This window comes from Malaclemys terrapin, chromosome 1 (assembly GCF_027887155.1).
Source record: "Malaclemys terrapin pileata isolate rMalTer1 chromosome 1, rMalTer1.hap1, whole genome shotgun sequence".
Lineage (NCBI taxonomy): Eukaryota > Metazoa > Chordata > Testudines > Emydidae > Malaclemys > Malaclemys terrapin.
This window is the reverse complement of record NC_071505.1, coordinates 351,304,649-351,317,559: the sequence shown is the minus strand read 5'-3', so window position 1 is coordinate 351,317,559 and position 12,911 is coordinate 351,304,649.

Genomic DNA, 12,911 nt, shown 5'->3' with positions numbered 1-12,911 from the left:
CTAGGCAGAGCTAACACCAACTTGTCTGGGATGTCACCCAGAAGCATAGCAAAACTTAACAGAGGTCTGATAAACCCCCCAGACTGCTTCACCAGATGCTTTTTTCTTTTAAGTGAAACCCTTTTATTACACACAGTTTTTATAAGCGTGCATTTCTTTTTTAGCACACGCACTTGATTCTGTGTTAAAGGTACGTTTCCTTTTAAGGTATTGAGTGCTATTTCTGAGATGGCCGCTACTAGATCGTCAGAGGCCGAACACAGTATAGCCCTCCTTTGCTGTGGGGACGATTTGCTAAGTAATTTTAAAAGGCCCAGGTTTCTCTTCACGCAGGTAGACAGGTTTTTGGTCAGCAGCCCCGGCTGTTAAAAAGGGGCCTGCCAATAATTCATCTCTTTTTATACCCGGCTGTTGTTCTTTTCAAAGTATAAACCGCCGGCCAGTCTGGAGGGAAAAGACCAGTTCTTAGTCTATAAGCTTCTGGTGTGGAAGGATTTAAATCCACCACCAGGTAGCCATAAGGTCTTTTGGTAGCATCCTCAAAAGCTTCTAGAAAGAATTGAGCTTTGCCGGGGTACATTTGCCGAGCGAGCGTAGCAATTTGTAATTTATCCCTGGGGTTTTTGAACAGAACCATGTACTTTGTGTTTAGGTTAATTGTGCGACTCTTTTTTCCCTGACAAAATACGTTTTGAACTATATACATAATGCTCAGGTTTCTGTGATGCACGTACTTGGTAAAGGCTCTCAATTTCATCGCTTTCACAAGCAGAGTTCATCAGATTATCATAGACAATCATATTTACTTTATTAGTAGGAAACAAACTGTCATCGTCAAAAGCCTCAGGCAGGCCCTCCACAAAATTGATAAAGGGATATTTACAAAGCAGTTCTTTATACAGAGGTTGCCAACAACTGTAACACCACACGATATTCTCAGGCATAACAGACTGTGTGTGTTTGGCATTATCCAACACATTTTTTATAAAGTAACTTTTCCCACAGTTGCTAGGCCCCGCGAGAATTGCAGAAAAGGGGTGTTTCCACCTCATATCCATTTTTCAAAAGCCGTAGGGCAGGGTTTTAAAACCTTCTCCTAGGACCCTCTTGTTGTAAACCACTTTTTGTGTCTTTTTAAGGGGTTTTTGTCTCTTATTTGCCACGGGTTTTTGTTTCTTACGATAGAGGGCTGCTGCACCTCTATCTTTTTTGAGGTGTTTTCTTGCAGACCCGTGCAATAGTCCAGGACTAGATCTTTCAAACTGTTGAAGTTGAGCTTTTCGCAGTTTGCTACGTTTAGGGTAATACCTTTGACTTTCATACAGGTCTTTCCACCCGACAGCTTATACCCAAAGGTTTTCGGGCCTGCCGACACAAACTCGGTGTTGTGTTGACCTGGTGGGATCTCGCTCGTGAGATCCCCTAAATAATCCCCCAGAGGGGGATTCCAGTCACCCTCCCTTTTCACAAATATCACCGAGTCAGTGTCGTGGTACAGGCACCGCTCTTGCAAACCGTCTAGGAGGCTGTATAATTCTAAGTGGGCATAAGCGGTGGTGAAACAGGCTATGAAAACATTGGTATTGCCAGAGACAGAGTACCGTTCTTTTGCGTGCTTCCACGACACGCACGCTGTTTCATCATCGATAAACTCGCAGGATGAAACCTCATAATTGGGGGATAACAGGTACTGCAAGAGTTCGTCAGGGTCTCTCACGATGCTGGTGTTGGGTAGGTTGGATTTTTGGCCGAATTTACCCCACAGAGAATTTAAAAACAGTTTAGCGATTTGGCGTTTAGCAGGGTTTGATCTGATCTCGTGTTGGCGTAAATGCACGCCTTCTTTCTGGTAGAAATCGCTAACGTACTTATTTTGTTTTTCCTCGTCTGTGCACCAACTGGGATACCCTGAAGCCTCTTGTTTCTGACGGAGGTGTAATTTTATGTACTCTGAAAAGAGTTTCAGATTTTTCATTAAAATGCCAGATTTCATAGATCTTAGCCCCCGCGTACCCCTTCGCTATGGCCGCGTTCAATTCCACCGTGCACCAAGTCCCCAGGATGGCCCGCTCCTCGTCAGTATGGGTGCATGTCTCCCGCTGCTCGGTTTCCGCACAGGTTCGGCATAGCGGGAACATAAGCTTGCCACCCACTCTGACAGGTAACAATGGGAAAAAGAGGCCTCGTGGGGGGTACACTTTAACTTTTGCGATTCCAAAATAATTTGCAAGGGGCCCAAATTTGTCATAGACTATATCGGGGTGTCCGACAGGGTATTCTTTGGTTTTGTTTACGAAAGGGTACAGGCTGGTAAAATCAGAATAGTGGATTTCTTCCCCGGGGTTAGGCTTGTAATATAAGCGGATAGCGTTTTGTCCTCCCCGCAAAAAGAGCATCCCTAGGCACGAGAGGCTAGGGTAACTGGGCTCTGTTTAAAAAGTCTGCAAGCTCCCTGTCTGTTTCTTTCATCACCTCCCAGTCGTGCTCCCGAAGAGTCCTCACTACAAAACCAAGTCGTTTCAGATAGTCGGTCTTGAGCTGCGTCTTGTAATAAAGAAACCCAAAAGATGTCTCCGCCATAGATAAATGTCTATCAGGGATGGTCTAGACCGTATTTGGTCCTGCCATGCGGGCAGGGGACTGGACTTGATGACCTCTCGAGGTCCCTTCCAGTCCTAGAATCTATGAATCTATAGGATTTTGTGCTTTTTCACAATAACAAGTGACACAGCCGTGGGGAAAAAAACACCCGTTAAACTCAAAGGCTGTGTGTACCCCATCAACATCTGCATAACTGTCTAAAAAGTAGGGGCCTACCTGTAGTTCCCCACCCTGTAAAGTGTGCCGGATTTGTATATTTTCTTTGTGAGAGAGATACAACAGCCACTGAATAGATGGGGTCGAATATCTCTTTTTTCTGCCTGTGATAGTTGTCTGGAGGGAGAAGAGCTACCGTGTTAGGCTCCAAAAACAAACCTGTACATAGCCATGCAGACAGATGCCAGTGTTAGGTACCGGAATGGATCTATACAGTTTTATCTCAGTGAATTTACCAGGTTCTTTCTCTACTACATCTCCCTTCTACGTCATTTTCATAATCTCTTTTCTGTATAGGATACAGGCCTGTCTCAAAATTTTTGCATCCTGCTGACAGTAATACGCGAGCTCTTTCTGCAAGTCAAATGCCTCAGAGCTGTGGTCCCGATACCAGTCGAGAAACTCTGCTTTTTCTCTGGGCATCATGCTTTCTACACCACAGTGCTCCATACCGGGCATAGGCCCCATGTAATTTTGATTTTCTAACGTGTTAAAGTGTGGAAAACACCCTTTGCACCCTTCAAACCCCATCGCCTGTGGTAGCTTGCTAAGCTTCATGGGCAAGAATTTAAAGAGTCTATAAAACGAATGCCCAGGGCCTTAACTTCCACGCACGTTAGTTTACTACCCTGAGTGATCAGTTCTAGGCCCATCTTTTCCTTGAGTAACTGTCTAACAATAAAGTATGCATCATAACCTTTAGAATTATGTGCTAGGAATGTGTAGTCCCGAAACTCTGCCAATAAAGGTCTTCACAAACACAGAAAGACACTCATCGCCCTTAAATTCCCAGGATTTTTCTGGCTTTAGGGACATAGCAAAAATGTAATTGGGCGTGTGCACCCCGGTCTCCTGCGTGCATTCGAAATCATAAAAAATATACTTTTCTGAAGATTCGGGCTTTCTAAGGCTGTCCATAAAACAGAGGTGACTGTCTACATCACCAACGATCAAACCCTGACACTGCTTACACAGTCTCCCTTTACACCTATGCGCTTGTTCACGTAAGACTGACACTTCACTTCTCACACACAGTTTTAGACAGGCATTCAACTTGGTTTTTTGATGCACAGTCGATATGTCTGTCTAAACACTCTTTGGACCGACAATACAGTCTACAGCTAGGACACCGCTGCTGCTCGCCCACGCTGTCTGAGCACGTTACGCTCAAGCAGAGGCGGCAACGATACCTGCAAGAGTGGTCATGGCTGTACACCGTGTGGCAAAACTCACAATAATTTTTCGTTCCGAACAACTTGTTTACATCCAGAACCCCATAGTAATGCTCATCATGCAACAGGATAAAATAACTCTCGGGGTACACTGTGCCCCCGTTTTAAAAAAGCCCCAGCTGCCTTTCGCCGTATACAGCACCACCTGTGTGTTAACTCCTAAATGCTGTTCAAACTTTGCTGCGTCGCTGAGCAGAACCTTTTTTTGATCTGACCACCCCAGTTTCTCATGTAACTTTCTCGCCTCCGCTAACAATTCCGCGTCCGTAGGTTTACGATCGGACATGACGGCCAAGAGCCCACCCGCAAAACACAAATTGGTACCGGTGTAAGTCAGGTCTACTAAACACGGTCTCTTTTTATGAATAATTTGACTATTCAGGATAGAATTTAAAACTCTACGAGCGCCCCCACCCCTGTTTTTTACAACCGTCACAACGAGGCGCAACGTCCCATCGAGATGCAGCTCTCTATTGCTCTGTAGCAGCTTTGAGGCCTGAGTTAAGAAATCCTCAGCAGACAGCTCATCCCTAGTTCTTTTGACCGAAAACAGAGTTAGTTAAATTACGGCTCTCTAAACGTAACTGAACATAATCATCAGGGCCTACTCTACCATTAATGTCATCACGCACTAACTGTATTCCCCGCTGTATGGCTTCAACAACCTGATGAGCTGAATTTATTTGCTCAAGATTGACAAAACGAAATTCCTCACAATACACCGACCCCCCAAATCTGGATAATTCACGTTGCCAACTTCTCACTCTCTCCATATACACCTCGGCATTTTCGGGGTTACTTGGGGGTTCCTCTACGGGATTATTAGCGGCATCTTCTACATCAGATGCTATTTGAGAGTCAGACTCTGAGGCGCCTCCATGAGGGTCATTGGGAGGAGAACGGGACCCGTCTAGAGAGCCCTCTGGGGAATTTGCTAAACCAGAGTCTGATTCCGCCTCCCCATTTTTAGACAAGCCAGTTTGAGAGCCTCCAGCGGGGGCATCTTTTTGTGGTTTTTTTTTTTTTTTCCTCATTCCCTCTTTAGCCCTTTTTAAAATTTTTACAACAACCCGGGCCTGGAACTTTTTGGCAGCCATTTGTTTATCCCCCAAGTGCTGTCCCCCCTTTTGTTTACACATGAGCTGATGTGTACCCTGGAGGGTGCCCCTTTTACCCAGGCCCCTTTTCACGACTAGTCATGCCTGCTCAGAGCCACCCTTTCCAGCCCTTATGTTTTTCATCATGGCTCTGAACCAAGCATCATATTTTTCCCATTTCTTTCTAGAATCCCGTTCTTTTAGACTACCCGAGGATACATCCTCCACCACTTTTCTGAGGGAAGCCTCAAGCCCTTCCCAACTACAAGAATACGGGGGAGCTGGGACAAGCTTATGGTTTTGGGAGAATGGTTTGTCAGTTCTTGGTTTTTTATTCACAACCCCTAGAGCGCATTTGTGAATGTGGGCATTTTCACACAGTTTCCTCAGGGCTTGGTGTGGTGGTGGCCGCTGAGGAACTAGAGTGCTGGTTGTATGATTGCAATACCTCAGCATCGCAGAAGCTTTTAGTCCATGGTTTTTTAAACGCAGCCCCCAGAGCACATGCTCCGGATTTGCGCACATTCAGAACCCCTAGAGTGTGTGATCTGGGTTTGTGAATGTGGGTGTTTTTGCTCACAGTTTCCTCAGGGCTTGGTGTGGTGGTGGACACTGAGGAACTGGAGTTGTGGTGGCATGGTTGTTTTTTACCAGAGTCTTTTGTTTTGTCCTTGGGTTTGATGTATATGAGGTTTGGACCGCCCGGATGTTTCAGCTGCACTCTTGTGCTGTTTTGCGTTGTTAAAGGTCTCAAAGCAGATTCCTGGTTCGTTGGCAGTTCTGGAGGAGATGTCCTTGTATATCTGACTATAGCATTGTCAGAAGAGTTGCCCAGGCCTATGATGGGGAAAAACAACATTTTACAAAAACTGAACTTTACCACCCTCTCTCACCCACACCTATGCATTTACTTAAAATACAACATAGAACAACCAAACCCATAAGCAAAATATATTTACAGGGCTTCATCCATCCATCCATCCATCCATCCGTCACTGATGCTGGTGAATTTTCCTTTTCAGCGGTTTCTTTCCTTTTTCTTTTCAGCTTGTTTTCCCTCTGGTCTAAGGATCTCTCATGTTTTGGAGATATCCTATCTCCTAGAACTGGAAGGGACCTTGAAAGGTCATTGAGTCCAGCCCCCTGCCTTCACTAGCAGGACCAAGTACTGATTTTGCCCCAGATTCCCAAGTGGCCCCCTCAAGGATTGAACTCACAACCCTGGGTTTAGCAGGCCAATGCTCAAACCACTGAGCTATCCCTCCCCCCCACAGTTTTGACTGTACTGTGGAGCAAACAACAACATTATTATAAAACACATGAAACCGTCTTGTAAACATACATCACACACTTCATTGGGGTGTTTTTCTATTTAAAAAGTCATAGTTTTACAACAAAATAATCTTTTCAGGCTGTACAACAGAGGTTTTTAAATTATACTGCAAAAATGAGATGTAAAACCAAAAACTGCTTTTAAAATCCATTTTGCAGAGAAACCCTTGTTAGTTTAAAATACACATACCACCAGTTTAAAACCCACAGTTTGCAGCCATATACTTTTCAAAAACCCCACATGAATTTTAAAAGCCACATGATTGTTCTAACCCCCAGCCATGTGCCTTTGGTTTAGTTAGTAGCATCCACCCCATTTTAAAAACCCATCACATTATGCACAGTACAAAAAAAATAACCCCTGTGTCAAGTACTTTTATAAAAAAAAATAAAAAATGAAGTTACCTTTCACTATGGGATAAAGTGTTGCAGGCACATGCTTGTTCTGTTCCCCCTCATGTGTGCTTGGCCCTTCAGGTTCAAGAACAAGCAAAAATGTTAGTTAGTATTACCACCAAATCCCTATACAGCCTGTGTAATTTTTTTTTTTTTTTTTTTTTTAATTCCAACAGTATTAAGCACAACTATAGTTAAAATGGTTTTTACCTTGGCCTGGTGGTGAAATGCAGTTTAAAGTTACTGGTTCCATGCTAAACAGATCACACTGCAATAAACATAGGCACCATTATTTACTAAGGCCTTGTCTACACTACGAGAGTAGTTCGATTTTACTTAAATCGAATTTTTGGAATCGATATTGCAAAGTCGAACGTGTGTGTCCACACTAAGGACAGTAATTCGACTTTGTGAGTCCACACTAACGGGGAAAGCGTCGACATTGGAAGTGGTGCACTGTGGTCAGCTATCCCACAGTTCCCGGAGTCCCCGCTGCCCATTGGAATTCTGGGTGGAGCCGCAAATGCCTTCTGGGTAAAAAAAAGGTGTCCAGGGTGCTTTTGGGTAACTGTCGTCATCCGTCCATCACTCCCGCCCTCCCTCCCTGAAAGCGCCGGCGGGAAATCAGTTCGCGCACTTTTCTAGTCAGTGACAGCGCGGACGCCACAGCACTGCGAGCATGGAGCCTGCTGCAACCATCACTGCAGTTGTGGCCGCTCTCAACGCCTCGCAACTTATCATACACCTTTCCCTGAGGCAGATGCAGAAAAGTCAGGCGAGGAGGCTACGTCAACGCGGTGATGGCCTGAAGTCTGAGAGTAGCACAGACCTCTCAGAAAGCAGGTGACCCAGCGCCGAGAACATCACGGTGGCAATGGGTCATGTTGATGCCGTGGAAAGGAGATTCTGGGCACGGGAAACAAGCACTGAGTGGTGGGACCGCATAGTGCTGCAGGTCTGGGATGAATCCCAGTGGCTGCGAAACTTTCGCATGCGGAAGGGAACTTTCCTGGAACTTTGTGAGTTGCTGTCCCCTGCCCTGAAGCGCAATGACACCCGGATGCGAGCAGCCCTGACTGTCCAGAAGCGAGTGGCCATAGCCCTGTGGAAGCTTGCAACGCCAGACAGCTACCGGTCAGTCGCGAACCAGTTTGGGGTGGGCAAATCTACCGTGGGGGTTGTTGTGATGCAAGTAGCCAAGGCAATCGTTGATGTACTGCTGCCAAAGGTAGTGACCCTGGGAAACGTGGAGGCGATCATAGATGGCTTCGCAGCGATGGGATTCCCAAACTGCGGTGGGGCCATAGATGGAACTCACATCCCTATCCTGGCACCGGAACACCAGGCCAGCCAGTACATTAACAGAAAGGGCTACTTTTCCATGGTGCTGCAAGCACTGGTGGACCACAGGGGACGTTTTACCAACATCTACGTGGGATGGCCGGGCAAGGTTCATGACGCTCGTGTTTTCAGGAACTCTGGTCTGTTTAGACGGCTGCAGTAAGGTATTTACTTCCCGGACCACAAAATAACTGTTGGGGATGTGGAGATGCCTATAGTCATCCTCGGGGACCCAGCCTACCCGCTAATGCCCTGGCTCATGAAGCCCTATACTGGCGCCCTGGACACTGAAAAAACTCTTCAACTACCGGCTGAGCAAGTGCAGAATGGTGGAGTGTGCTTTTGGCCGTCTCAAGGGGAGATGGAGAAGCTTACTGACTCGCTGTGATCTCAGCGAAACCAATATCCCCATTGTTATTGCAGCTTGCTGTGTGCTCCACAATCTCTGTGAGAGCAAGGGGGAGACCTTTATGGCGGGGTGGGAGGTTGAGGAAAATAGCCTGGCTGCTGATTACTCACAGCCAGACAGCCGGGCGATTAGAAGAGACCAGCGGGAAGCGCTGTGCATCCGGAAGGCTTTGAAAGCAAAGTTCCTGAGTGAGCAGGGTAACCTGTGACTTTAAAGTTTGTGTATTGAGAAGCTAAACCTGCCCCCGTTTCTTTGCCCAGTTAATGTTGACTATCCTATCCAGTTACGTACCCCCTTCACCCCACTTCCAACACACGTTTCAAAATAAAAATAGTTCTACTTTGTTAAAGCACACCGTTTTCTTTAATACTGTATTCGCGGGAATTTTTTAAAACTGGGACGCAGACTGTGGTGCGGAGCGGGTGTACTGTAGTGGCGCGAATGCAGCTTCTAAACTCAAGGATTGACAGGCTCCGCTGCGGTGGGATGGTTGTTTCAACGGAGCCTGTCACCCCTCCTGATAGGGACTGTGTGTATGGGGGGGTCTATGTGACTTTGTGGCAGGGGGAGGACGGTTACAGATCCCCTGCTGTGTGGCTCTGTGATCCTGCCTAAGGACCGCCGCTTAAGATCTGTAACTGCCCTCCCCTGCCACAAAGTCACAGAGCAACCCACCCCCCACCACATAACATGAAAACAACCTCCCAGACTAACCAGGGTAACTAGTCACTGCATCACTGCACTATGTATGTGCCCTGCTGCTGTGCCTGCCCCCGACTATATACCCTGCCAAAGGTGACTGTCCTGTCGAATTACCAACCCCCTTTCCCCTCCTCCTCCAAAAGAACATGATGGAAACAGTAGTTAACAGAAACGTATTTTTTATTATCAACCAAACATGGAACTGGGAAAGTGAAACTTGGACGGGGGCTTGTGTCAGGCGGGAAGGAAAGAACTTGTCAAATTTTGGGGAATGAGAGCCTTCTGCTGCTCGAGCTCTCTGCAGGGGTGGAGTGAGAGTTAGCAGGGACTCTGCCGCCTCTCCTTCTGTGCACTTTGGGTGAGGGGAGTATGGGACTTGGTGGCGGGGGAGGGCGGTTAGAGATGGACTGCAGCGGGGCTCTGTCCTCCTGCCTCCGTTCCTGCAGAACATCCACAAGGCGCCGGAGCGTGTCCGTTTGCTCCCTCATTAGTCCAAGCAGGGTTTGAGTCGCCTGCTGGTCTTCCTGACGCCACCTCTCCTCCCGATCCATGTTGGCTTGGTGCATTCGGGTCAAGTTCTCCCGCCACTGGGTCTGCTGTGCTGCCTGGGCTCGGGAGCAGGCTATAAGCTCCGAGAACATGTCCTCCCGTGTCCTCTTCTTCTTATGCCTAATCCGCGCTAGCCTCTGGGAGTGTGATGACAGGCTAGGTTGTGAGACAGTCGCAGATGGGGCTGTGGGAATGGGAAAAAGGGAGTGAATTCCTCAGAAAGATAAATGTAGTTGTGAACAAAGAACATAGTCTTTCTCTGTTAACAAGACCATGCACAGCACCTATCACATGCGCACTCAGCACAAGGTCGAATTCTCGGCCTTCGCATTCAGTGCCTGGGGTCTTCTACAGCACATTTGAGAAGCCTCTCAGGAGAACGGAATTTCTGTTGCAGGCAGACATGGTAAGCCGTAGACTTGTGGCAGCTTAAAACTTTAATATTAGCAATGGCCTCATTTCACATTGAAATCAATGTCGGTCCCTGCTGCCAGCAATTCGGCAAGCAGGAAGTCTGCTCCTGTCCCACACCCTCGCGGCTGTCCCCGGGAACGATCCCTTTCGGCTGCCCCTCTCCCGCCTCCACCGCGTGGCTGCAAACCAGCGGTTACAGTTCTGTAAAGGAACGGCAAAGCAGTCCCAACACTAACATTCCCCTACCTCATTCAAAGCAGGTCATCATGAGCGACATCACCCTCATGAGGATCTCTGACAGCGAGAAAGAGAGAATGCTCCGGGAAAGCCTGCAAAGACCAGGGCCGTATGCCGCCATGCTGTGCAGAGCAATGATTCCAGAGTACTTGATAGTCTCGTGGCGTGGCAACGTGTCCTACTACGGAGGACCCAATAAGGCCGCTCTCCCCAAGAACCTAATGCAGCGGATTTCCAATTACCTCCAGGAGAGCTTCCTCGAGATGTCACAGGAGGATTTCTGCTCCATCCCCGGACATATAGACCGCATTTTACTGTAGCTGCTGTAGCAGTGACTAACCAGTAGAGCGGCTTGGGCAGGACAATCATGCAAAACCGGACATTGCTAGATTTTTTTTCAATAGTTGCACTGCCCATGACTGAACCGTTAAGCTAATCAAACTAATCATGAGAAACCCATTTTTTAAATTGTTAATATTCCTGTTCTGTTACAAATAAATGTTTAGATTTTTACAACACTTACTGGCTGATCCTTCCCCAGATTCTGTGTCCGGGGTAACGGCTGGGGAGGGTTGGTAGGGGATCTCTGTAAGGGTGATGAAGAGATCCTGGCTGTCGGGGAAATCAGCGTTGTGAGCGCTGTCGACTGCCTCGTCCTCCTCATCCCCTTCCTCATCTTCCCCGTCCGCTAACATGTCCGAGGATCCAGCCGTGGACACTATCCCATCCTCAGAGTCCACGGTCACTGGTGGGGTAGTGGTGGCGGCCGCACCGAGGATGGAATGCAGTGCCTCGTAGAAACGGGATGTCTGGGGATGGGATCCGGAGCGTCCGTTTGCCTCTTTGGTCTTCTGGTAGCCTTGTCTCAGCTCCTTGATTTTCACGTGGCACTGCGTTACATCCCGGCTGTATCCTCTCTCTGCCATGTCTTTAGAGATCTTCTCGTAGATCTTTGCATTCCGTCTTTTGGATCGCAGCTCGGAAAGCACGGACTCATCGCCCCACACAGCGATGAGATCCAAGACTTCCCGATCAGTCCATGCTGGGGCCCTCTTTCTATTCTGAGATTGCACGGCCATCACTGCTGGAGAGCTCTGCATCGTTGCCAGTGCTGCTGAGCTCGCCACGATGTCCAGACAGGAAAAGGAATTCAAATTCAAATTTTCCCGGGGCTTTTCCTGTGTGGCAGTTCAGAGCATCCGAGCTCGTACTGCTGTCCAGAGCGTCAACAGAGTGGTGCACTGTGGGATAGCTCCCGGAGCTATTAGCGTCGATTTCCATCCACACCTAGCCTAATTCGACATGGCCATGTCGAATTTAGCGCTACTCCCCTCGTCGGGGAGGAGTACAGAAGTCGAATTAAAGAGACCTCTATGTCGAACTAAATACCTTCGCGGTGTGGACGGGTGCAGGGTTAATTCGATGTAACGGCGCTAACTTCGACATAAACGCCTAGTGTAGACCAGGCCTAAGACAGCATGGCCAAAGAGCGGCCTTATATAATATATAGTTTCAGAGTTAAAGACAGCAAGTCTTACCTCTTTTTGCAGTCCAGCAGCTATCCAAGAAAGTTTTCTGTTAAAAAGGACAAACTGCAGCATACCTGAGGTTTTTATACCCTCTTAGCAACTATGTTTGAAACAATGAGCTAACAGGTTAATTTAATCACCCCTCCCATAGCATTCCCTTTTGTGATCTGGGGTAGTGAAGCCATTTTGTCTGGGCGTGTGTGGTTAAAACCCCATTCAGTCCAACAAACTAAGGATAGCTCAGTGGCTTAAGCATTGGCCTGTTAAGCCCAGGATTGTGAGTTCAATCCTTGAGAGGGCCACTTAGGGCTCTGGGGCAAAATCAATATTTGGCCCTGCTAGTAAAGGCAGCTCTATGAGATAAGGATATCTCCATATTAACTCTATTGTACTCAGACACATGTCTGAACTAACTTTGGTTGTTTTATTGTAAGCACATTTTTAGGATTTCCCCCCCTCCCACAACAGACATTTCAGCTTTTTGCTACACACACACACACACACACACACACCCCACAAGAGCTAATTCTCACAAACAATTAATTTTTTTTATTTTAAAAAACATACAGCTCCTTGAAAACAAACCAAGATGCTTCATTAAAACTTTTTAGCTCGCTTAAGGGCCAAAGGCCTTCTAACAAAACACAGATAATCACAAACCCCACCTTTTAAAAAAAATTTACAGCTACCAAGTTTTATATCGCATGTTTGTCCCCTCACCATTCTCCAACTTAATCCTTTTAGATTTTTCCTTAAGCAGGGTTCTGTAACTCTTTGTGCGGACTAGACGGTCAATATAACGCTCTAAGCTGGCATCTTCCGGTTTGGTCATTTTCTTTAGAACACGGTCAGGGTC